The 22,869-nt window shown below is 39.2% G+C and overlaps 1 long non-coding RNA gene across 2 annotated transcripts in view; it reads right to left on the reverse strand.

The window, feature by feature from the left end:
• LOC117876211 overlaps positions 1 to 22,869 on the reverse strand; it is a 91,177-nt gene that overhangs the window by 13,206 nt on the left and 55,102 nt on the right. For both annotated transcript variants that reach the window (XR_004645453.1, XR_004645454.1), the window contains one exon: positions 17,043 to 17,165. This is a non-coding gene — a long non-coding RNA (uncharacterized LOC117876211). The remainder of the gene's footprint in view (positions 1 to 17,042; positions 17,166 to 22,869) is intronic.

Consider the following 22,869-nt stretch of genomic DNA (forward strand, 5'->3'; position numbering starts at 1 on the left):
TTTTCACCCATCTACATGTGGTCTATGGTCTACAGTCACTAAACTCGTGTGTGTGTACATTTAAATGTATAATTATACATATGTATGTGTCTACGTTTTAAATTTTCTTTTTCCCCTTTTGAGGTTTTTTGGTTCTAGTTTTTCTTAATTTGGTAAATTTGATTTCTAGCCTTGTGGTAAAGTTTGTTTTTTTTACCAGCTGCTACAAAATAAATTCAGCAACTTATAAAAACAAAACCTCAAAAAGCTAAAATTAAAAACATCAGTTCTGCTTTGATCTAGAGGATGTGTTGAAATGGTATATTTACATGTTTATTTTCTATTTTCTAATTCCCAGTGCAAAAGCATATACAACTTCCCACATCTCGTATCTTTTTAGTTACATGTAGTTAATGTGTTAGGACAGAAAATGTAAAAGAGATGGGAAAGACTTGTATTAATCTCATTGAACTTTGGATGAGACCTAAATCTGCAAATAAATAATTTCTCCTCCCATAAGTGGCTACTCATCCCAAGTAACTACAGTGGAGCAATTACTCCTAGTTAGTACAGGTCTTGCTGCCCTTTGACCAGTGTCTCAGATCATCTCAGTTCACCTAACATTTTTTCCCTACGTTGGGTTTTAATACACTCTTAGCTGGTCCTGTATGTGTTGTAACCTCTGCTATTAATTCCACTTCTCTGAAGTGCAATAAAAGCTGGAATAATGTTTTTATTGTTCTGCACACCATCTTAAGGGACAGAGATGAAAGTGGGCTCTTCAGAAATGGATTATTATAACTCATGCCCCAAATAGAGAAACACATTTTTGGGAGGTGGAGGGGGAAATATATAATATCTAGGCCCCTCCCTCCAACATGCTCCTCTCTCCTTAAATAATACCCTGTTTGGCACTCAAAACACTAATATAATGCATAGTGCCTGAGAGACTGTAAAGAACAGTAGATAGAACACTGATTCTATGGGGTGGAATAACTGTGTTGATTATCAGTCTCCTACTAGAACTCTGCAGTGGAGAAATCATGAGAAGATTTGACCCTAAGGTGATACTATATAATTGTAGCCATCAGAGTGGTTTGCTCCATAGCAAAGGCAGCAGCTTAGTCCAGAAATTGAACTCCATGGAGCTGAACTTAACCTGCAGCTTTATACAGACTGAATACAGATCGAGTATTTGGGGAGGGACAGTGCTAGTCTCTCTACCTTTTTCATAGTGACTTCAGGCATGATACAGAAAGATGACTTTTCTTAGGAATGAGACTCACTATTTGCTTAGATCTGGACCCCTTCTGAGAAGACTATGGCAAATTATACCAAACTCTATGCTGTACAGAAGTTTTATAACAGGACTTAGTGTTTTCAATGGCTACAGAGTTCAATCAACTAACATCATTCAGAAGAATGAAAGCAGACATATGTGCCTGATAGAAATAAGGTTGTTCGTCATCTTTTAAACTGCAGCACCTAAATATTGTGATGGCAACAATATCTTGCCAAGACTCTATCAAGTGGCTCTTGTTCCATAGAAGACCTGACTTGTGAATTGGCAAACTGGGTCCCAGCTCTGTTGGTGGAAGATAATCAGCACACTGCTGTGCATCTTCTGCTGTGGGCAAGTTTCATCATTGTATGTCACTCTTTGTTTAGTGCTGATTCTTGGGCCACAAATACTATATAGGCAGAGCTCCTATTGACTTCAGTGTAGTCAGGATTTCACCTGCTGTGTAGTGAGATAACAGGACCCAAAAAGGGATGAAGAATCAGAAAATTGTTGCTTCACTTTGCTGCGTTTGGGAAGTGTAATAGAGTTTACCACATTTTTGTCATGTCTTTAGAAAAATAAAACCTTGAAACCTTGAATTGTCCAGACTGTGATGTGCGCCTCATCTAAAATGAACATGGATGTTTCCGTTTTCAGTCTACAGCTGACTAGGGGAGTGGTAAAGCAGCATTTAAGCAAATGTCTATTCAAGAAGAAATCTTTCGGGATCACGAGTAGAATAATCTTTTGCGAGGTGACCTTCACTTCTTAGAATGTAAAGATTTTATCCAGCAATGGTTTAACATTTTTTGAATAAGCTGTGGAGCTGAGACATGAATAGTTTAACAAGAATGTAGGAGTTCACTATGCAGTAGAGAGGCAGGAATGTTAGACTACTTTAAAACGTGGAACTGAGATGAGTAGCTTACTGAGCTTGTAAGTGTTTTTATCAGCCCAAAGCCAGAAACAACACTAAAACTCATCTTACACACACAGTATGCCTTACTTCTGTGAAAATGATCATTTTAAGTAAGATGGCACTGCGTTAAACAAATGGCCTTCTCAACATAAAGCTAGAATTCATTATATTGTGTCTGAATTCTTACCAACTCTTCAAATAATTTGCTCGTTTCAGGGCTTTTCTTTGAACATAAGTGTTTGCGCAGTTTTCCAGAGATTTTTTTTCCTGGCATTTGCACCATAACTCCATTATTTTTAGCCATATAAAATGGCATTATGCAACATCTGAAATTTGTTTCTTTAGATCTTGGTGATTTTATAAATCTTAATTTCCAGGATACTCCCTTGAAGTTACCTTCTCTTCACGGCTGTAGGCTTTCTCTTCCCAGACCTTTGGTATTTATTTTTACCATTTCTGTGGTCAGGGTTTGGCAATGTTGTATTCTACTAATGACAAAACATAACATAAAAATTGGAAGGAACACACCTCTTAATCTCCTAATTTAATGCAACTGAAAGGCTTTGTTAATCAATAATAGAGAGAATTATAGCTAGTTTCTGGACAAGTTTGAGACAATATAAAAATAGACTGTTGCAGCCAGATAGACTCTGACAAACGTGAACTATTCAACTGAAGAATAGCATGTAATTCTTTGTTTGATCCAAAATAGATGCAATTTGCTTATTTTAAATTGTAATACAGTATTTCTTTCTAAACTATTGCCCAGAAAGACTTGGAAGTGGTAGTCTGTTAGTTTGGACAAGTATAGGTTGTTTATATGGAACATTTTAATTGACATAAAAATTGTGTAAACCCAATAGCTCCTCTGTTCTTGGATGAAGAGAAGATCTTTGGCATAACAGAGAGTTGAATTTGTTCTCTAATTTTTTCTCTTAGGCAGGAAACTGCACATAGTTTAATGCTCGGATGAAATTTCTCAGCATCTTACATGATCATTACATTTTCCCTATAAGTGGCAAATTCTACTTTATACTATCATATATCCACTATTGATTTAAAATCACATCTGCTGATCTTTGCACCTGCCTTATGTTTTGATTTAATTTTGTTGTTTATTTAGTTAAGCTATGCAGACAGGGAATTAAGCTTATTTTACTGATTAAAATGATGCATTTTACAGTTTAATTTGTTTACATAGAACTCTTTCCATTTTGTATTCCTTAGAATCAAAAGAGAAATAAAGCAAAAATCCTATTGACTTCAGTGGGGTTAGGATGTCACCCAAAGTTAGGTTAGTTTAACAGCTGGTTTAAGAGTATTGGATTAGTTTAATAGCTCAGGTTGATTTGTGAGGTCGCTATACCTTTGCTTCTATACCTTTTTGTTTTTAGAGGAATAACAGTTATTTACTCTGTGAACTTCAAGGGTATTCTTAAACTAAACAGTACAGTATCTTTATAGGGGAAAATGTGATAAGTATAACTACAGTATGTGATATAGCCCATCATTTTCTCCTGAAGCTCTGTAGGAAAATCTAGCAAAGATGAAGTGTGTACTTCAAACTCAGATATTACATTTTGGATTCTGATTCACTCTTCTCTGGGGATGAATTACTGTGGATGCTTAGAGTGGGTCCAGTACCTCTGCAAACATTAATTTAAGGGAAGCTGATTGCATTTGAATATTAATGCCTACAAAAACAAGAAATCCATCTATATTCACTACTGTTTTTTTCAATTAATTATATGGGAATGTTAGTCCTTTGCTGTTAGTTATTACCTGAAACCTAATTTAAATCCCTTGAAATAAGAAGACAGTATTTATTTAGAATAGGTATTCTGTAGCATACCTTTATGGAATAATATATGCATAAAGCTAGAAATGTTGAATATTAAATGTGAAGAAAATCAAATTCTCTTAAGTCCACCCCAAAAAGGGCAGCTGTTTCAAATGCTTGCTTACTGCAAACAAAACCTGGATTTAATATGTACTGAGGGAACATTTTCACAAATGATGATGTATTTGGAGAAACTGATATTGTCTTTATCTAATTTTAATTGGTGTTGTGCACCAGTTGAGCCAAAAACAAATGGAAAAACAACCACAAACCCCAGGAATTGAAATAGCAACATAATAACTGAAATGGTGAAAGTGAAAGCCACTCAGAGGTAAGACTCTGAATTCATCCTTAGCTCACCCTTCTGCTGCTGCGTGCTCTCACTGCTTCCATCCTGCATTAATACTGGTTTAACAATCTCTGACATCGGGCTGCCAATGGAAGCAGCTGTCCCTTTTCAGCAGGAAAATAACTGCCAGCAGCAGGCTCAGAGAGGCTGATTTTAATTAAAATTCTGATTTCAAATACAATTCAGTTTGTTGTCCGTGACCAAAGGAGTTTTGCAGAATGGAATCTAATGGGACACCATGTTGACGAGAATAGGAACCACATTTGTTTAATAATCTTTGGGCCCTACTAATCATGAGGGACAGATCCTTAGTGGGTGTAAATTGTCAGATTGTCAATTTACACCCACTGAGGATTTGCCTACAGGTGATTAGAAATCTATATTTAAAACATAATATTCTTTAATTGACTAAAGTGCCTTTTAAGGTCACGCAACAAGTTTACAGTCAAATTGTTTTGCTGTTCATCATATTTTTGTTATTAGATTATTAGTACAGGCTGGTATTTCAACAATCAGGACTATGCAGCCATATAAAATCCATTGTAAACCTATTTTTTTTATGTACAGTAGATCCCAATTAAATCTTGTCCCTTCCCCACATCTCTCCAGGATAGTACCAGTGAGGTAGGGGAACTAGGACCTGATCCAAAGACCACTGAAGTCAATGGGACATTTTCCTTTTATTTCTGTGGTGGATCAGGCTCTAGTACAGTTCTGTGGGGCAAAGAGCATCTCACAGAATTGTCATGTGTGTCTTCATCTGCCCCACTCGGTCTGGGGTCCAGGGAAGTGGATCAGTGACTGATATATCCTAATCCCTTTGGAGTCATTGGCAAAATTACTGGTGATTTCAGATGGAGAATAATTGGGCCTGATTCTGTCAACACTTGCTAGGGGGCATAGCACTTATTACTGACAGAGTCCCATTGATTTCAGTGGGTTTCAGAATGTTGATTAAGCCCTAAGTAGATACAGGACTTGGGTTGAACTGTGGTGACACAGTCTACCGGCACTTATCTGACATTACTATCTTGGACTCCACGCTCTTAGCATTCATTATAACCCCCCCCTCTTCCTCCCAAACAGTGTAAGACTCTAGCTAACCAACATTCCCAAACGGCACCTGGCAGTAGGGTAACCAGACAGCAAATGTGAAAAATCGGGACGGGGGTGGGAGGTAATAGGAGCATATATAAGAAAAAGCCCCAAATATCTGAACTGTCCCTATAAAATCGGGACATCTGGTCACCCTACCTGGCAGCAGCTATAACCTGGCTACTTCCTGTGACCACAAGATGCAGAGATTTCACTCCACAGGAAGTTCCGCCTCAAGTGATCCAACTGACAGTTGTCTTAGTGATCCCTGATTGGCTTCTTGTTAATGTATAAGCCCATGGAGCATACCAGGAAGTGTCCAGGCACCAGTATGGATCTCTAGCTAGCTGCCATGACCACTCTGCTTCTGAACTCCCAGTACTGATATCAGTTCTGACTGGGACTGGGACTCCTAATTGAGCCCCCGAACCCCAAAACTGGCCTTGATACTTGGTATTGACCCTCAGCCTGATTCCTGCTTCTGACTTTGGCTTGGAGCTTCAACTTGATTCTTGACTCTGATACCAGCTCTGACCCTTAGCTTCAGTTCCTGGTTCCCAAGGTCCTGCTACTAGTCCTGTCTACCTTCACCCAGGATCCTGACAAACGTACACAATCATATTTGGAACAGCTGTATGATCTCCTTTGAGCAGCCTCTCATGTTGATGATCCATATGGGTGCTGCTTATTTTGTGGGTGGAACTTGGAAAGTACTACCACCACCAGTTATCCTCTCTCCCCCAGTTCAACCCATGGCAAATAGATGGTGAAAGCAGAACACTTGACAGAGGGGGGCAGTGCTGATACCAGAATTTTATGAAGCTATTCTGAGGAAATTTGAAACTTGCTCAGATTTCTAATCATTCAGGGATCTATCAAAGATCTCTACTCTACACTGCTTCTAAGAGGTCTCCCATTAAGGATTTCCTTTGGTTTAGATATAATGGGCTATTTTTTCTCTAGGGTGTGGGGAGAAGATGATGTAATTGATTAAACTCCTTTGATGCCAGCTATGGTACAGAAGCACACCAAAATTACCCATTCTGAATCTTTTCATCACATACTGTACTGGAATAAATGCTTCCACTACCAATCATGGGAATTGAGAAGATTCATTTACATTGCTCCTCCTGAAAGGTTTGCACCAGATCTAGTACTAACTTTTATCCCACACCAAGTGCTTTGTTACATTTGAGCAATGTTGACTCTGTTATTTCCTTACACTAAAAGCAAGAAATCATAAGCAAGGCAACAAAGATATAGACCACTCACATCCAGTGCAATGCCAGTTTCAAAGTGTTAGCTGGCAACTGTGATGATGCTCCTCAGCTAGTAACCCTCTTTAACACTCTCACTTTCAGTTTAACAGTACCACTGACTTCAGTATCCAACCCAAATAACTGAAAAATCACATGGCAGCGCTCACCCTTGATTTCAAGCCATTAACTTGCTGCTTTGTTGTATAACATACTGTTAGTACACATATGAATCTGTATGCATCTGTATAATTCAGTGGGTAAGATTTAATTTAGTAGTGTATACAGTACAGTTGACTTTTTGAGGAAGTCAGTAGTAAGTACATGGTAGAAACGTGTGGCTTTTAAACAGGTAAGAAGTTTTGAATTCTTTCTCTAGTGTATGTTATGTAGCGGTGCCAGCTAGTAATTTTATGTTGATAATTGTCATTGAAAGATTAAACAACATAACACTAGAATGCAGGGGTTAAGGCTGAATGTCACAATGTGATTTTCAGCTCTTTGTGTGCATTAATGGTGATGGTATTATTGAACTGAAAGGGAGATTACTGTCCACACCATGTAAGCTCAGTTTTGTTGGCTAGTGTGTGGGTGGAACCAAGCCAACTGTGCCTCTCTGATTTGGGCAAGATTGAGAAGTGCTGGGCACACGCCCCTGCTTTTCTCTCTGTGCCTAGGGAGATTATGCAGACAGGTGTGTGCGGGAGCAGGGTTTTAACTTCCTCTTATGCTCCTGTGTGACTGTGTAAGAGTTGGCCATGATCTAATCCACTGTTAGGCTGAAAGTGCCAAAAACATGAACAGAAGTACAACATGTAACTTTTATCTTTAGTAAACCAAATATTTTTTCAATGGGGAAAATACAGCACATTACATATGCTTAGATTAAATAAAATAGTTAATGTGACTCACTAGTACAGTATAACCTTGATCATCCGAATGTCATGGGAGACATTGAGTAAGCCCCGGCAGTCAAGGTTTTGACGGAGTGGAATTTTCAAGGCAATAGATGCTGGGGGAGTTGACCTTGTTTTGGATTACAGGAATTCTTGAATCAGAAAGGTTTGAATTAATTGAGCCTGTGTTGTGAATATTGTGTCAAAGATTGCTGAAATGAATGCACCGAAGTTAAACAATAATGTTCTTCAGTGTGTATCTTTTCAGAAGAGTTCATATTTTTCACTTAAAAGAATCCATTGTTGTAAAGCATATTCACTTTCTGTGCTTTCTTTTTTCATCTGGGCTGTCTGTGCTTCATTACTGATTATTGACATAATGTATAGCTTCAGTACCCTCTGAATCGATATCTTTGAATCTTGTTACACATTCCTCTGCTCATATTTAATACTTTTTCCACAGCTGAGCTTTCCCATACTGTGCTGTAAGTGGGCTTCTACCTTGACCTGTAGGGAGAGACCAGAGGGGACAGGAAGATAGCTTATTCTTCATGTGGATGCAGTCCTTGGCCTCTTTGCTGAGACTCCTGCCAAGTGTTCTAGTTGTGTTGGTTGTTTCTGTCGTGTATACTTGCTGACTAGGGACTTCACTGAGATGCTCAATAGCCACTATGTAGTAATGAATTTTGATTGTTACTAATGTGAGACAATACAAATTAGTGACCTAAAGGTGCATTTGCTTTTGTAAACAGTGATGTCATCCACCTGTCTGGTTTTAAGATTAAATTAGATAAGTTTATGGAGGAAATGGTTTAATGGTAAAACATAATTGGTGGGGAATACCGAGCAATAGCAGGTAAATAGTATAATGACTAACAAGAGTCAGGCTGGAGACTCTTGTCTACATGCTCGGGGTCTTACTGATCGCCATATTTGGGGTCGGGAAGGCATTTTCCTCCAGGGTAGATTGGCTGAGGCCCTGGAGGTTTTTCGCCTTCCTCCGCAGCATGGGGCAGGGATCGCTAGCAGGAGGGTTCTCTGCAAATTGAAGTCACCAAGACACAGGATTTGGGACTTCATCAGCAGAGTCAAGGGAAGGGTAGGGACGGTTTTGTGGCCTGCAGCATGCAGGGGGTCAGACCAGATGATCATAATGGTCCCTTCTGACCTTAAAGTCTATGAGTCTATAGAGAATGGTTTCTATTTCACTGTGTCTCAATACATTGTCATTTAATTAAAAGTGGTCAAGAGGAATAGCCACACAGATTGTGTAATCTTGCCATTTCATTTTTGTCTAGGTCCATTTTAGTACATTTACATGTCCATTATCTGCTCACTAATTATTTCTGCAATTAATGCCCCTTAAAAATATTGCATTTTTTATTAATGTCAAAAGATAAGATGAATTTCCCCGAGTGATAAAAGCATGAGTGAAATACAATGTTATCAGAAGTCTTATGGTTATAAATTAACTGCATATATGAGTGGTGCTTTGAAGTATTTGTTGTAAATTATTATTCTTAATGTGTTGGTATTATTCCTGTTTAATTTTTGGTTGAAGATATGGCTTTATTATTGTATACTCTATAGCAGGGGTCGGCAACCTTTCAGAAGTGGTGTGTCGAGTCTTCATTTATTCACACTAATTTAAGGTTTCATGTGCCAGTAATACATTTTAATGTTTTTAGAAGGTCTTTCTATAAGTGTATAATAGATAACTAAACTATTGTTGTATGTAAAGTAAATAAGGTTTTTAAAATGTTTAAGAAGCTTCATTTAAAATTAAATTAAAATGCAGAGCCCCCCAGACTGGTGGCCAAGATCTGGGCAGTGTGAGTGCCACTGAAAATCAGCGCGCATGCCACCTTCGCCACACGTGCCATAGGTTGCCTACCCCTGCCGATTGGCTGCTATTCTTTCCATTTTCAGTATGTCCCTTATTTTCAGATACCATCATTTAGCTGAAGGGCTTGATTAATTGAACCAGAGTATAAAGATTCATTTCTTTGCTGCAGTGATCACAATTCCCCACAGATAACTTTCTTTGGGTTGCCTTACTGGGGTTTCCAACAGGGCTCCTAGAAATTTTCAGAGAAGAGATTGAAAAAAAAAAAAGGAGAGAAATACCTCTTTATAAGTGTTACACAAATTTGAGTCCAGCAAAGTTTAATTTTGAGATATAACCAGAACACCATGTGCATGTGTTCCTCCCTAACTGCACACTCTTCAGCATAAATCAGATTTAGTTGAATCTAGTTTGTTTTGTATGGTTGGTGTACAGAAATATTTGGTTATTTTCCATTGAAATTCTCACCAGCTTGGGGCAGCAATGCATTTATATGCGTCTGCACAAATCTCCTTTCATCCCTGCTCTGCAATCTTAAACTGAAACTAATTTTCCTATTTTTCTGCTATTTCCTCTCTGTTTATATATACTTGTCCTTCATGAGACAGGAGAGAATTTTGCAGCCTTTAGTGATCTTGGTTTATATATTTCTATTGAGTTTTCTAAAGGGCATTGTTGTTCTTTAATTCAGAGAATGGGCGGGCAGATTCTGATTTACATCCATGGTGCTAAGAGCAGAATGTGGCCCTCTGTGTTTAAGGATATGACCACAATTTTAAAAAGTAATCTCGGATGACTCCAATTTTGAGTGCCCAAATTGGGACACTTTAAAAGTCTTGATTTTTCAGAGGGCGGGTGCTCAGCATTTTCTGAAAATCAGTCCCCTTTAAAAATATTTCAAGTTGGGCACCAAGGATTTGAGGCATTCAAAGTCATGTATGACTTTTGAAAATCTTGACCCTCATCTGGAAATACTTGTAGAAATCTTGTCTGTGTAACTTCTTGTTGTTTACTATATTTATTATTTGCATGCTGACAAGGTACTTGGCGCTGTACAAGACACTAAAATAAGATTATTCCTGCCTCAAAGAGCTAAAAGCCTAAAAGACAGGCACAGAGGAGACAGGGAACACTGAACAAATCCAGAAGACGGAGTAACATCCATATAATAGAATCATAGGACTCTAGGGCTGGAAGGGACCTTGAGAAGTCAAGTCCAGCCTCTTGTGCTGGGGCAGGACTAAGTAAACCTAGACCATCCGTGATGGGTATTTGTCCAACCTGTTCCTAAAAATCTCTAATGATGGCTATTCCACAACCTCTCTTGGAAGTCTACTAAGAACGTAAGATTGGCTACGCTGCATCAGACCAATGGTCCATCTAGCCCAATATACTGTCTTACAACAGTGGCTGGTGCCAGATGCTTCAGAGGGAATGAACAGAATGGGATAGTTATCGAGTGATCTGTCGCCTGTCCAGTCCCAGATTCGGGCAGTCAGAAGTTTAGGGACACCCAGAACATGGGGTTGTGTCCCTGACCATCTTGGCTAATAGCCATTGAAGGACCTATCATCCATTAACTTATCTAATTCTTTTTTGAACCCAGTTATACTTTAGGCCTTCATACCAATGCTTGGCAATGAATTTCACAGGTTAACTGTGCATTGTGTGAAGAAGTACTTCCTTATATTTGTTTTAAACCTACTGCCTATTAATTTAATTGGGTGACCTCTAGTTCTTGTGTTATGTGAAGGAGTAAATAACATTTCCTTAATCACTTTCTCCACACCATTCATGATTTTATAGACCTCCATCATATCCCCCCTTAGTTGCCTCTTTTCTAAGATGAACAGTCTCAGTTTCAGTCTCTCCTCAGGTGGAAGATGTTCCCTATCCCTAATCATTTTTGTTGCCCTTTTCTGTACTTTTTTTCAATTCTAATATGTTTCTTTTGAGATGGAGTGACCAGGTCTGCATGCACTATTCAAGGTCTGGGCGTACCATGGATTTATATAGTGGCATTATGACATTTTCTGTCTTATCTGTCCCTTTCCTAATAGTTCCTAACATTCTGGTAGCTTTTTTGGCAGCTGCTGCACATTGAGCAGATGTTTTCAGAGAACTATCCACGATGACTCCAAGATCTTTCTTGAGTGGTAACAGCTAATTTAGACCCCATCATTTTGTATGTTTAGCTGGGATTATGTTTTCCAATTTGAATAACTTTGCATTTATCAACACTAAATTTCACCCCCCATTTTGTTGCCCAGTCACCCAGCCTGGTTTGATCTCTTTGTGATTCTTCATAGTCTTCTTTGGATTTAACTATCTTGAATAATTTTGTATTGTCGGCAGACTTTGCCACCTCACTGTTTACCCCTTTTTCCAGAGCATTTATGAATATGCTGAACAGCACAGATCCTAGTACAGATCCTTGTGGCACCCTGCTATTTACCTCTCATGGCTGTGAAACTCATTTATTCCCAACCTTTGTTTCGTATCTTTTAACCAGTTACTGATCCATTAGAGGAGCTTCCCTCTTATCCCATGACTGCTTACTATGCTTAAGAGCCCTTGGTGTGGGACCTTTTAAGAAGCTTTCTGAAAGACCAAGTACAGTGTATCTACTGGATCCCCCTTGTCCACATGGTTGTTGACCCCCTCAAAGAATTCTAATAGACTCCAGAGCTTAACTACCCTTATAGTTATTTTTTCCCCTAATATCTAACCTAAATCTCGCTTGCTGCAGATTAAACTAATTACTTCTTGTCCTACGTTCAGTGGACATGGAGAACAATTGTACATTGTTACGATGTTCTGCCTTTGTCATTGTTTAGCTAATCAATGCACAATTAGTTGTTTCCTCATATGTCAGTTCCTCCAGCCAATGATTCTGTGAACTCCCTCTAGTTTATCAGCATCTTTCTGGGCGTATGGTGCCCGACCTGAATGTAAAATTCAGATGCAGTCATGACAGAGAAGGAATTAATCTCACAGCTCTGGGATGAGATGCCATTGCACATGCAGCCTAAAAGTGCCATGTTTTGCTGCCATGTGACATTGCAACCTCGCCTCAAATGTGCTGTCTATACTTAACCCTAGACCTCTTTCAACAGTGCTGCTTCTCATGTTTCTTCCTCCCAATGATTATATGTGGAATTATGTTCCATTGGTTCTCCCTATATATACTAGCTTGAATTTTGCCAATGTGAATTTCATTTTTAACCCATGTTTCTAATATTTGTAAATCCCTTTGAGTTGTTCCTCTCTCATGACTGTTGTTCACAACTCCTCCCACTTTAGTACCCCAGAGAATTTCACTGAATTTCACTCACTCTTCCAGACAATCAGTTGAGATGTGCAATAATATTGGATCAAACCTCAATCCCTGCAAATCTCCCCCAATTTACTACATTGCCATTTATTACACTTTGCTTATAGTCTGTTAGCCAGGTTTCAATCCATAGGACAGTGTTTCTATCCAAGTCAGTTTGAACTAATTTTTAAATAAAACTTCATGAGACACGGTATCAAGTATTTTACTAAAATCACAATATATTATAGTTAGTGGATTCCCTTCATTCACTTAAAATTCTGTCAAAACAGGCAGCCAGTTATGTCTGGCAAAATGCATTCTTTTTAGCCCTCCACTGCTTCTGGCTCATGCTTTGGGCTGAAAGTGGAAGGTTATTGTCTTTCCCAACTGAAATTGGGGCTCTTTCATGTTACGGTTTGGTTACCCTCCCTTAAAGTAAAATGACCGTATTTCCCTTTCTCTTTTATTATTTTATGATAAACAACAGTGAATTATGTGATGTGAATTATTGTTAGGTTATGTTTTCAATACACTGCTCTCCCAGGAGAAAAAACAAACCTTATAGTATTTTTGGGCTGGGCTTTTCAGAGGAACCTAAGGGATTTAGCGACCCTTCTCCCATTGAATTTCAAAGGGTTTTGAGCACCAATCTTCCCAAGGCTCCTTTGAAACTCTACCCTTAATTATAATAATTTACTATTGTTAGGGTTACCAGATAGCAACTGTGAAAAAACGGGACAGGGTGTGGGGGGTAATAGGCGCCTATATAAGAAAAAGACCCCCAAAATAGGACTGTCTCTTTAAAAACAGGGCATCTGGTCACTTTAATTATTGTTCATGATTTCATTTTGGTAGTGCCTGAGGACTATGTCCGTGTTATACTAGGCACTGAACAAATGACAATAGGACAATAAGCCCCTATTCCAGAAAGCTCACAATCTAGGATTCACACTCTTGCAATAGGTGACTAAACTGACATGACGTGGGGAGAACAAGGTAACAGTAAATCTTTATAATTTGGTGCTTTTTAACAAATGCTTTCTGCTGAAATCTGAATTAGGAAAATATATTTTTCTGTGTCTTAGATATTTCTTATTCACTGACGTTAGTCCAATTCAGAAAACAAGAGATTTTATTTTTTGCTCAGAAACATCAGACTAGCCAAGCACTTATTAGGGAGAATTTAGTTAAAAAAAAAAAGGCACATAACAATGGGGAAATGATTTGATAAAACATCAGTTTGGGCATGAAAATATTTTTGGTTATTGGACTCCACTAGTTTTACAGTAAGCAAAAATTTCAATTTAAACTATTGTCAACCCAAGGCCGTAAAACTAGGAGTGTGAGATGTTATCTTCTGCCAGTTACGTAAGTTCATGATGCATAAGTTATTGCAAAAAGTAGGGTCATGACTCCTAAAGCAGCTCCTTTTGAAGTGGTATTGTAATTCTTCTTGAGCCCTTTCTGCATATTTGTACGTTTCAGTGGATTAACTCTTAGCAGAATTTACCTTGATTTTAATGAAAATGAAATATTGATGTAAAAAAATCCTTAAATCTTCTATTGGAATATTGACTCATTGATATCAAAACAGCCCATACAGAGCCTGACCAGTTTAAACACAGATTCAGTGCCTAATCTTTCTTGTAGGATAGTTTAAAAATACTTAAAAAATAAGTGTGTTCTAGATTCAGACATGAATATCAAACATATTGTGCAGCATTGTCTAGCTGGAACAGAGGATTGAGAGTCAAGCAACCTGAGTCCTATTGGCACCTCTGCTATTGTCTTGCACTGTGACCTTTGGCAAGTCACTAAATTTCTTTGTGCCTCAGTTTACCCTTCTTCAAAATATCACCAAATGCTAAAGTTTATGTACATGAAAACTGTACATTTCAGTGAGTAGTAGACATACAGCTCAGCTTTATGAATTTCATCGAAGCCAGAAAGTAATTTTTTAATAGCCCACACAAAAGTGGAAACTGGAGTGGTTCTGTTTCGCAGGTTGGGGTGCTGGGTGTGGAGAGTCTGCAAAGAAGTCAATGCCATCTTTGTGTCATGGGCTCTGGTCCGTCCATCCTAATGCAGAGGGGTTTTTTGAGGATGTTGAGGGGATGTGACTGTTGACTTCACAACTACATAGATCCACTAACTAGTCTATCTAAGGTATTTATATGCCCCCCATCACTGTATTATCTAAGCACCTGACAATCTTTAATATATTTATCCTCACAATACCCCAATGAGGTAGGGAAGTGCCATCATTTAAATTTGACAGGTGGAGAAATGGAGGCACAGAGCAACTGAGTGACTTTCCCAAGGTCACACAGGAAGTCTGTGGCAGAGCAGGGAATTGAGGCCAGGTCTCCTAAATCCTAGGCTAGTACCATAGCCCCTGCACCAGACAGAATGGTTTGGCAGTCATGGCGATTATTGGAAGCCCTGGGTTTGGAGTAGTGCCTGATGAGCAGCTTCATTGCTACTCTGCAGCCTCTGAGGACATGGTTCCCCAGGAGCATTGCAGAACTCGTGAGCAAACAGCTACATGAGTGTAATATTTATGAGATGGTTATTGCTATAAAATCTGCTTGTTCTAGGGCTTCTACCTGCTACACTAGACTGGGCATAAAAGGGTGAAAATGGATGGAGAAATGGGGCAGGTCATTTGGATTCTGATAATTAACATTCCTTCTTAGAAAATAAAACTTTTGAAACTTTCCTGGAAATGGGAATTTACGATTTGCCACAAAGACCCACAGGGGATGCTGCAGCCGACACATACTTACAAGTGTGGTTATTACCATGCAATTCTTCTTCATGAGTAATGTCCAGAGCAACACTGAGCCATCCAGTCATACATATAATGCAACAGTGTGCTTGGGAAGAAAGACTCAATTAGAGGCCAAAGATTATAAAGATTTATTACCAATATTTGGGAAAAAGTTCTGACATCAGGGGAAAAGCAAATTGAGCAACAAAAGGGGAGGGGAAGTAATGGATTCCACAGAAAGAGAAGCTCTCTCGGCGTCTGATCCAAAGCCCATAGAAGTCTGAGAGACTCTTTCCATTGATACCAATGGGCTTTGGGTCAGGGCCTAAGAGAACAGAGACACTTTATCCTATACTCTTTCCTACTGTCCCTTCCTGAATTCACACACTGCAGCCTGTTCATGATCAGCATCATCATTATAATTATGAAAAGAAAATAATTGCCAAAATGTTCAAACGTGCTTGCCTGGACTTAGGTATCCAAATCTAGGCACCTAAATAAGTGTCTTGATTTTTTTCAGGGGGGCTAAGCCCCTGCAGTTCCCAGCGATGTCAGCCACCTCTTTTAAATGTTCATAACTGAACTATTCTACCGTTAACTTTCTAAGACCATTTTTGTCTTCACCCTTAATGCGCATATGAATCATGCGGCATTTTGATCGATGCCTTGTGTCTTGCATATCCTGTCCCAACACACTCATTTCTTGTACACATTACTTGTCTAGGTTCCCTAAGTTAGATCTGCTGTAAATAGTGCTTGTTGTTTTTCTTAAGTAGCTATTAAATGCTTCAGGAGCTCTTAAACCTTGCCAAAGAATACTTGGAATAAAAATAGTGCATAAACATAACTGGAAATGAGGTTATAGGACTGTGTTTAATTGTGTGAATCAAATCAGGTGTTGTGCTTAGGGTCAAAAGGGGCTGTACAGAATGTCAGGCAGGTCCTCAGTGACCTATCCCTATCATCATTTGGGTTCTCTGTTAGCAACTATTCATCTTACATTTACAGTAATAAAAAATTGCTTTCCAACTGCATGTAGTGGGGTTTAGATTAACTAAGCCTGCCATGATAGTACCATTGTTTCAGTGTACAAAAATGATTTTTTTTCACCAGGCACTAGGAAAGGTCACTTGCATTAATATCAGACACTGGGGAGAGGGGAAGCAAAAGAACAATTAAGGTATTCCTAATTTCAGTACTATTGAACCAAATTAAAATCCACAATTAAGCCTGACATGTGGTCTAAACACTCTCTGGTGGCTATTAGGGAACATGTGACATGGAAGGTCACCTGCAGTTTGAATAGCTGTGAAATAATCATGCACTGTAGACTGCATTAGGACTTGTCCATATAGGTCTGATACAAATCCCATTGAAGATAGTGGAGATTTTTCCTTTGATCCCAATGTGCTTTGGATCAGGCTCTCATTTCTTAAGGACCAGTTAACACAAGGTTCTTTAACATGATGGACCATACAGGAGAATTGGTTTTACCTGATAATTTCTGTTCTTGGAGCCATCCAGCACAGCAGGCTTGTTCATATCTATGGAGGTACTGGAGACTGCTGGAATTCAGCCGTCAGACAACCCTTCAGGATTTGCTCTAGCAAGTTCTGCCTACACACAGAGAGAGTATGGTGGTTGAAGCACCCGCTGTTTGCAATGTCTCTATTGCAATGTATTTTGTTTGCTTAGCAGCAAGCTCTAATGTTTGGAAGCTTACTTAGTTTTGTTGCTTTGGGGAACCAAATTTTATTTATATAAATGATTTTTTAAAATTTGACATCACAGCCACACCCAGCCTCAGGATGGTGAGGCCCTCAGAGAGGATTACGAAGGCGGAAAAGGTAAATGTAAGCTCATTTGGGCAGAGACTGACCCCTCCTCTGTGTTTGCAAAGCAGCTAGCACAATGGGGCCCTGATCTTGGTTGGTGCCTTGAGGAAATATCACAATACAAATAAATAATAATAAAAACCCCATTTCAAGTGCCCAATCCAAAAACCACTGAAATCAACGGAAAGATTTCCCCTGAAGGATGGAAATTCCCTGCCTTGCTATAACCCTATATTGAAGAAAACACATGGCACTTATGCTCTCAGACATAAGACTCAAGATCTATCTACATGTTAAGAGCAGCTGTAGGGTAAAGTCGTTTTCCCCTCTACCCTCTCCAGGTGAATGGCTCAGCTAAAGTCAGCTGTAGGGGATCTGCTGAGGTCCCTGCTATTGTTTCCAGACACATGCTGTGACTTGCTCTGAGGCAGAAGCCCATTAAATGAAAGCTTCCAGCCATTTGGTTGAGAGGGGTGGATGTGGAAGTCTGAAACAGAACAAGTGCTAGAACTGATATGGGAACCTTCATAGAAAGCCTTGGCATCACTGGCAATTTGTAAAGAAGACACCTGAACTGAATGTGGTTCTAACATATGCAACTTTGAGGACAGTTCTGTGGCTGGCGTGAAGTGGCATGTTGAAGATCAACATCTATCAGGTCCATAGATGACAGGTAGCCCTCCAGTAAAATTGTTAGTAAGCCTGATGAGGAAAACGTTAATTTGAATTTGGGTTTGTGATATGCTTGGGTAAGGACTTCAAATGCAACACTTTCCCCCTCAGTCTTTTTGGGATCACAAAGATGATCAAGAATCCTCCAGCTGAAGGATTTGCTCGATTGTTCCTATATATAATGGCCATCTGGCTGCCTTCTTCATGGCTTAATGCTTTTCTAAATGCTGGGGATTGGACGAAGCTTGGCACTGGGAACCAGTTTAACATGATTTCCTTCCTGAAGCATTTCCAGGTACCTTTCATGAATCTGAGCACTTCTGGCTTGATTAAAGATGGTCTTCTCCCTGCATCCTGGGACTAATTCTGATCTTTCACCAGTCTGGACTCTTGACATTGGTGCAGCTTAAACGGTGTAAAACCAGAATCAGCAACTTTGATTCTGGACTTTGTGAGGCTCATGTGATAGTCACACACTTATTTTGTTAGAGGAACCTTTTAGAGAGAAGATTCTTTCTGAAATTTCCCCCTCTGGCAAAGCTATTCCTTGATTGGTTTCTTGCACTGGATCCATTTCATCTGTTGGGCCTATCCATGAACAAAGAGAACTTTGTTGAATTGCCTGCAGAGTTTATTTTTCTTAGTCTGAGGCTTGGAAGATGGGAGCATTCTGCCACTTCTTTATTCAGCCCTTCAGTATGTGGGCTACACCCTACATATTTGGAGGATGCTAGTAAGTTTTACCCTGATTCTCTGCTTCTTTTCATCTTGTAAGCCAGAACTGCCTTCTGCTTGCCAAATTAGAAGCAATTGCCTATGTATAAAATCTGTGAGAGTCCACTGATGCATCTGCCATAAAGGCTCAGGCCAGAGTAACCTTATTCAGCAATGGCTTTCTCTTTGTGTTTCATGTTTACTGCTCTTTCCACTCTCCAACTTCCATTCTCTAGAGGGACATTTAGTTGTTTATTTGGAGTTGTATAACGCATACTCATCAAAGAATCTTTGGGCACATGTTCAAAATGCGTTGACTGACCACTACAGCTACTACTACTTAGAACTTAGCAGCTTTTATGTGAGGTCTTGAAATGCTTTATGATGGTAGCTATTGTGATCTCCTCTTGGAGATGTGGAAACTGAGTCACAGAAAGGTTAGGCCACAGAGCAGGCCAGTAGCAATTTCAAGACTAAGAACGAGATCTGCTGACTCCCAGCAACTACTTTAACCACTAGCCCATGCTGCCTTCCATTGATGTGCCAGTCTATACAGCGCATAAGTGCAATACTTTCCTCAGGTACCTGTATCAAAGAACTTTTATAGCATAAAATGCCTCATAATATCATTTCAATGATGGAAAATATGGCCATTACACAGCGATGCCCATGATTGACAGTTTCATCCATTTCATATACATGGTGCTGCTCCCTCCACAGCAAGGGACAGCACCATATTGTAGGATCTCTGGACAGGATAATAATAGAGACTAGCTCCATCTTATCATTCAGTAGATAAGTGTGAATTTAGGGATTCTTTAATAGTTGTATTTTTGGTATAACAAAGTAAGAGCTGTGAGAGGAGTACTTTAGGGTGTTCATGTACTATCTCATAACTGTCTTCAGTTCTACACGCTAAGGTAGTATTTAATCCCTGGTGTGACCTTATTGAACTCAGTGGAATTTCATCAAGGAACGTATTTATCCCAGCATTTTGTAATGATCTTTGTGAAATGTTTTGATACAGAGCATTACACAGATAAATGAACCAACATTCATAACCAGCAAAATTCCAGTCATCCCATGTTTTTTTGTAAGGAAATGTTTATTAGAGATGGTTATTGCTGGAACATTCTGATATAAAAAAACCCCAAAACTGTTTACCAGTTCTTTCTGTCCTTACTCAGGTAAAACTCATTACTGATGTGGTGGGAGTCTTGCCTGGCTAAAAGTTGAGTAAAGGCTGCAGGATTTAGCGGTGTGTTGTTTGCCTTGTGCTGCAAAAGTTCAGTTAGTTTGTTTCTGGCAAGCAATGTTAGCAGTTTTGATGGCTTTTTTATTGTATTTAATTATAATGATAAACTGTGGCAGTGATTTACAATAACATTTTGGAGCATTACAAACACAATTCTAAGGAAAAAAGGTTTCCTTTTATATTACAAAACACATTGACAGTGGAGTGGGTTGTCTGAGGCAAAATTCCTGATATATTATACTCTAAATCTCTAAGCTTTTAAAATATTATTTTTTATTCTGTGGGAATGGACTGTGATTTTTACTGTCCACAAAAGCTGCAATGGCAAGAAAATAAAAATGTTAGCACAAACTCAGAATACCACAGTGCTTTCTTATAAATTTGCATGTGAAATCAAAGTCAAAACATGCTTTTCAGTATTAAAAAATCACATTGTTCAGAGGATAACTGGAGGGTATAGTAGGGAGAACAGAAATGACATCCCTGGTACAATTATGTGCCTTGATTTATTTAATACTCACTTCATTAGCCAGGGCACATACTAAACTGGTGTTAGGGCCACACCAAATAACTTATGTTGTACTAGACAGTCAAGCGCAATTAAAAATTGTAGAAGGGTCACTTGAACAAGGCTGTGAGCTCCTTGGGGAAAGGACTTTCCAGAAAGCACCTACCATGCTATGTGCACGACCATAACCAATAGCAATAAGGTATCCTTCCCAATGTGGCTGATATTTATTCACGAATAAGGATAGACTTTTATCATGAGTTATGATTCCATGATTTTTATGTTTGAAAGAACTATTTCTCTGTGACTTTTGGCATTTTATCTGAGAGTGGATGGATGTGATGGTCCTAACCAGATTTTGCTGAGAACTTTGACAGCTGCCAAGTTTTTTCTGTCTGCTGCTGGTATCTACCTTAATCTGTTTTTTGTAATCGATAATTATTTTTTAATGTGGAGTGGTGGATTGAGTTTGCTCTCATAATTTACACCAAAAGAGACCTCTCACTTACTGCTCTAACTAACTGGTTCACTTTATAGTTATCCTCTTCTCACCTCCCCTGCTTCTTTGTCTCATCCTCCTGTTGCCACTTGTCATGACCTAGACTCTTTGGGGCAGGGATTTTCTTTTTAGTGTGTGTCTGTATCGTGATTAGCGTGACAAGGTCCCGATCAGAGACGACAAATAACTGTTGATAGTGGGAAGGGAGGGGGGGGAGGGAAGGGCACAATTAAAAGGTTCTGGTGGTATGCAGTGGGCTTCAGGGCAGGGCATATAAATCCTGGCAGAAATCTGGGGGGACACATGCCCACCCCCATGCATCACCTCAGGTCCTGATTCTTGATTGGTATCCCTAGGTATAGCTGCAATACAAATAAATAAGGGAACTAGGAGCTTGGTGTGAGACTGTGGTAGGTCCCTGCAAGATGACAAGGAAGTGACAAGAGTGGAAAAAGAAGGTTCAATAAACACACACAAATGAAGCGTGAAGGCTAGGAATGAAAAGTGTATATTCTTGATTAGATGAGTGCACAAGCAAAAGCTGCTGCTGGGGCAGCCCTAACTAATCCAAATGGTGTTTATGCAGGGCTGGGCTAGAGGAATTATTCAAGTACGGTCACATCTGCAGGGCTTATTTTACAGCACACACAAGCATTTTGTATTCTCTCAAAAGCTACTGCCGTTACATTCACCACTTTTTAACCAACATTCCCGAGCTAGTAGGAATTAGAGATGGGAAAATCCTTTTAGGTCCCCTTATTCTTCCAGCTACTAGTGCAGGATTGATTCATATATTATTTTATCAAGTGCTCTGCCCAGTCTAATTTAGATAACCCACATAGTGGGGTCTGCAAAGTGACATCTATGCCTGTCAATAAATATTCTTATGGTTTAAAGAGATTTTCATAGTATTTCTTTACTTTGAAAATAGCTGTGTTTTTTTCCCTTTACACCCCTCCCTCCTTTTCACCATTAATAATACTTACCTCTTATATAGTGCTTTTCATCCATTGATCTTAAAGCACTTTACAGAAGGCAGTATCTTTATCCCCATTTTACAGATGGGGAAACTGAGGCCCTGAGTGGTGAAGTGATTAGCCCCACATAGCCCAGTGGCAGAGCCAGGAATAGAACTCAGCGCTCCTGAATCCTAGCCCAGTGCTCTATCCATTAGGCTATTCTATTAGTTAAGCCCATTTCTTATTCCACCCAACTATCCTTCTTTGTGTCTTTCCTTCTTCATAAGCATGCATGCCTATAATATATATTATGGCACAAGGTTTTAGCGTTGTGACTCCTATTGATATTAGTTGTAGTTATAGGTCTAACACTCAGTGTGCAACTTAAAAAAAAATAAGGAATGGGGCAATTTACACAAAGGGGCAGGTCCCGGACTGAACACTGTGAACTCTTAGAAGATAATAAGCCTGCTGCATACTTGTGGTGACATCTGTTTTAGGCTTGTGGGAGGGGAGTGTTGGTTGAGGTCTGGGATGCTCTACTGAGGCATCCTACTCCTCTATTTGCTTTCTATTAGGCTTGAAAAACAAATGAAATGTGTTAAATGATTTCAAAGTGCCACTCGCTGTACTTCATTCCTATTTTGCAATTGCCAGCTCCCCGTAATTCCTAACGCTAAAATGTCTAAAATAACAGTCATTCTATTAAGAGAACCAGGGCCAAAGGACTATGGACCACATCGACACACAGAAAAACTGTGTCAGAATAATTTCCATTGGGTGTTTGATTGTTTGGGGGTCCAGCACAGTTTCTTCTTGTGCAAGAGGTCTTTCTTTCTAAGCCAGGAGCTAATTTTGCTTCATGCAGTATTGACACAT

Source organism: Trachemys scripta, chromosome 4 (genome assembly GCF_013100865.1).
Source record: "Trachemys scripta elegans isolate TJP31775 chromosome 4, CAS_Tse_1.0, whole genome shotgun sequence".
NCBI lineage: Eukaryota > Metazoa > Chordata > Testudines > Emydidae > Trachemys > Trachemys scripta.